We start from the raw sequence: 4,869 nt of genomic DNA, 5'->3' as shown, positions 1-4,869 counted from the left end.
AGTGTAGTCCAGCACAAGTGTGTTTAGTTGTAGTCTTCCCTGCTTTCAATAAGTTCCTAATGTTCCAGAGGTCTGAGCAAGCAAACTGTTGCACATCTACCAGTATAGAACATCTCTTTTCTCAGTATCCTTCCATGGCAATGCTTGATCCAAATGCATACATCCACACCTGTGCGACTAATATTTTAAAGTCAATTATCATTCATGGGTGACTTTGTGCTCAATAGATTTCTTAAGGGTACTGGTTCGATGTCTAGAAGGCAACCATTCAGTAGAAATCACCAAAAACTGTTACCCATTTTTTTCACCATGTCAAAATTTGGCTTGGATTGACCAGTCATATTTCTTAGGGTGGTGAAAACAAATTTTTTGACTCATTTATGCCCATGCAATTAGGGGATACGTAAAATGTTGACCATGCTTTATTGTTATATCCCTAGGATTTAATCATATAAAATCTGCATGTCTTATGGTTACACAAAAATTTATTATAAGCTTTGAGTTCTACGGGTCCCATTTTATGTCACGATATCAAAAAAATCACGAGAGCCCTTGATCTTCAGTGAATCAAGGGTTTGTCACTTTATCGCTTTAGGGAACTGCAAGGTCTTTATCTATAGCGACAAAGTGACAAATGGACATGTAGCATGGTGGACCCTTTTTCCCTCAATTCTAGCAGAGTGCATCCTACATCTTCCCAAGATCGATGGTCCTCACTATGTCGTTATGGAAAGTTGCGAGTACTTTAATTTATGTGACATAGCGAGCACTTGCCACATGGATATGTAGGGTAACTTTCAGTCACTGGGCCAAAATATGACAAAATCAATGTCAGAACAGGTTGGCATACGGACACATTCCCATTGGCTGGAGGTCTTCGAAAGCACAGAGAAGATTCAACTATATTTCCGTCGTAGATGTTTGGTAGATCTACGGTTATTGCTTTTTTGCTAACAAAAATTGTAATGTCCTTATCCATAGCGACAAAGCGAGGAGGTGACATGTGTCCTTGCGGGCCTGGGTGGAGAGTAAATAGTTAGCAGTCGTGGTTAAAAGGAAGCAGTCAATGATCATAGGATTGTAAAGAGGATGGTCAAACCTAAGAGGCCACAGCAGAGGAAGAGTCCCAATCTCATGAAGTTTCGATCTTACAAGTATATGTCATAGGATCTCACGGGTAAGATTGTCGATTTTTGATACTACAATACAAGGTTTGTCGTATGGCCATAGAGCTATTTTCATGGGCTCACGACTCTATGATATAAAGAAGATTTGTGATGATCGTAGGATCATGAAGCTAGGTTTTTCATGGTAAGATATCACGAAGGGTTTTCCTCTCTAGTATGTCGTGAGGTCATAGTGTCGAGAGATTGGGAGTCAAAGTTTAAAGTTGACTTTTCAACTATTATGTATATGACCTTGTTGGACTGTCATTTGTGAAATCAACCAAAGGGTGGCATACTCGGCCTATCATATTGTAACACATGGTTATGTCTTGGAAGTCAGTTAAATTTTACCCCAGGGTGGCACAATATCAATACAGAAACAAAGCGGTGCGGGTTGGCATCGATAGAAGGGGTGGGTTGGTGGTTCAAACGGCTCAGTTTTAATGAATATCTGATTTGCATTTGAGTATGGGGATGGTGGAGATCGAAGCAAATCTCTTCTGTGGAACAATCACCAAGAAGACATGATTCATTCCAAAGTCAGTTGCAGCTATTAATGGCTATGCCCGCAAAGGTGGTTGTGGATCTGATCTTTAGGCACTATAGGAAGCAATGAAGTAGTTAAGGTACTCCGTGGCATGTAGCACCTAGCAATTCATGATTATTCTCCTGGTGTTACCCATAATGGGAAGATGTGAACTTAAATGTGAATGTAATTCTCTTAAATCTCTGACTCTTCTAGTGGACCGCTAACATGTGCTCCCCCCATCTGAAGCTTGTTGCAATCCTGGCCTATTTAAGGATTCCCAAAATGTGGAGAAAGGGCTGGCAATGATGAAGTCCTATGCAAAATAGTATTGTCAAGACCTCATAGGAGTCCTTCATACTTATCCTCTGCATATCACTTTGCTTTAACAGTCAATCTGGATGAGTGTTGTTTAGTGACTTTTGAAATTTGAATGAAGGAACAGTCTTAGAACCCTCATTGTGTCTGCTTGTTGCTTAAGCATTTGATTTGATAGAATTTCTTGAGTTTTCCTTAAATATATGGGTTCCATCTCCTATTTAAACTGTACGAGAGATTTGATTGTTCACGTAGGTTGCAAGTCGAGATACTCTACTCTTTTTCCAAGTTGTGACATTGAGAATATTAGCATTCCCTTCAACTCCTTGTCTAAAGTACATCCTTCTTGTGAAATATTTATATGTGAATGATTCTTTGCAATATTGAGTTCTTGTTAGCTACCCAAAATTGTCTCATCGAGTTAAGCTAGCAATATCGTCATCCTACCATCTAGTGTATCACTCCATTTTACTTCTCATTATTTATTTTGAAGCAATCTTTCTAACCCTTTCCCCTTCAAGTTTATTTTCCTGTTTGAAGAAGTAAATCAGTAAAACATCAAGAGGAGCATGTCTATAACCCGAAGCTTCACTCCTAACTTAGGTACTTTCCACTGCCTAGGAGTGTTTCCATGTTACCCAAAATTAACTGAATTAGAATCCAATCATAGGCACAACTTTTAGAGATAATAGTATTAACATTGCCAATGTTATTGGTGCATTAATATAAATATGAGAAAAGACATGTCTCTAAAGTTTAATCATCTTTTAATTAATATATTTAATAATAATAATTTGTGCCTGCGTGTGTGTGTGTGTGTGTGTGTGTGTGTACACACACACATACTTTTGCTAACTAATATACTATAATATATAATTATATATTATATTATATGAGTATGTAGATATAGGTAATGATGATTCACCAATAACAATAATGTATATCGAATCAATCTAACTGAATCTACAAATTTAATAGTCATCAAGTCTTAGTAAGTTTTACTCTTCAAAAAGTTGAGCAAGGCTTGGCTTCATTTTTTTGTTACTTTAAATACTAGTTTGGTCGATTCCACAGTATTTAGGACCTCCAATACCTAGTAAGTTTATATTGTGGGACTGGAGATACCTACTTTTAGTTAGTTTCATAAGATTACAATAAGCGGATTTGTCTCTTATCTTCCCCCAGTAAAATTTTGGCTAGTTTGGGGATGTCAAAGATTAAAGGTTTCATTATGTTCTGTAGTTTATTCTTTTAGTTCTCCTTCAAATTACTAGTCTGGATTTATTGAAGCGATAATGATCTAGTTATAGTATCTTTATTGCTTTCCTAACCAAGTATGGGTTGCAATACCTCTAGAAGGCTCTTCTTTCTCCAAGCTCTATTAAGGTGTTTTTGGATATAGCTTGCCCGAGCATGGAACTTTCTTGACTACCTCCTAAGCAGTTGATTACTATGCTCTATGTTATTTTGAGCTAACTACATTTTTTGGAAGTAATTTATGTGTTTGTTTGTTCAGAAACTTTGGCAAGTGGATATGTTGGCAAATAGAGTCTTCTAGTTTCGAGCTCTCTTCCTCCAATCTTTAATGATATAACCTTACCTTTCTTAAGTGTCATTTTTCAATTATGCAAACATTCAAAAGAGGAATTTCTCAATTATGTAATCATACATTAAATACTTTGTAATAGGGGGCATATGCCCTCTAAATTTTTTGTTAAAAGAGGGTATGCCCTCAAGTCCCATATTGGGCAACTATACATATTCAAGCCTCAAGCTACACCAGGGATTTTCTTAACCCCGTTCTTTTCCATGTAGTGCCTGCACTTGAACAAGGTTCTGTAAATATTTTTGAAATCAATAAAATGGGCATTTGCCACTTATTTATCAAAAATTAAAATTTAAAATATTATTATTTTATCATTTTTAGGAGATTCAACATTTTATTAATTTTATTTTTGGTCTCTATACATAATCAAACTCCAACTGGTGTTGTGACTATGGTCATTACAACTAAATTACAATGTAAACCATGGTTTATCAATTGGCAAGACAAATACATGATGTTCAATTATTAATAGATGCATAAGATTCATCAAGGTTCTGACTGGACTAATGTTTTGCTTTCTAGTGGTACCATAGATATTTTACATGCAAAATAAAATAAGTGCTAAAGATTAAAGATTACTATTGGAACACATTTACAATAGTAACAATGCTAATTTACAAGTATGATCTAAAATATTATTTTGTGTTCACTTCACCTTAACTTTGTATTTATCCACTCCATTGCAACTCTACAACAATTATGCCTTACAACAATTATGCCTTAGACAGTAACTATTACACTTTGCATCTCTTGTTTATATTTTTCTTAATTACTTCTAGACCAATATATTAATGACCTAAAAAACATAAAAAGATATTAAGAAAGATTAATCTTAAGAATTGTTAAAAAATAATCTTCTTAAATATTATTAAAACAAATGTAAATTGTTTAAAATCATTTAAATTTCTTTACAATAGTTTTAAACCATAAAAGTTATAGTTATTGAACATGTGAAGAATTTATCTAAATGAAAATATAATATACCAATATTCAATCAGAATTTTATCTAATTGGATTTAAAAAATTTACAAAATACATGAAGTGAAAAACATTAAACTTTCACCTTCAATATTTTATGATTGCCAAGATTTCAAGAAAAATTAATGTTAAAATTGCTAACTCAAAACATTAGTGCCCCCCTTACAGACACGGATGTTTTTTAAAATCTACAAACAAGACTATATACGATTGTAAAAACAAACTAATTCTTCAGCTGAGCATAAAATGTAGCTAAAGGATATTCCAGCAGAGGA

The sequence above is a fragment of the Cupressus sempervirens genome, chromosome 11 (genome assembly GCF_028749045.1).
Source record: "Cupressus sempervirens isolate cs-2001-9-10 chromosome 11, ASM2874904v1, whole genome shotgun sequence".
NCBI classification, from domain to species: domain Eukaryota; kingdom Viridiplantae; phylum Streptophyta; class Pinopsida; order Cupressales; family Cupressaceae; genus Cupressus; species Cupressus sempervirens.
This window is presented reverse-complemented; position numbering follows the sequence as displayed.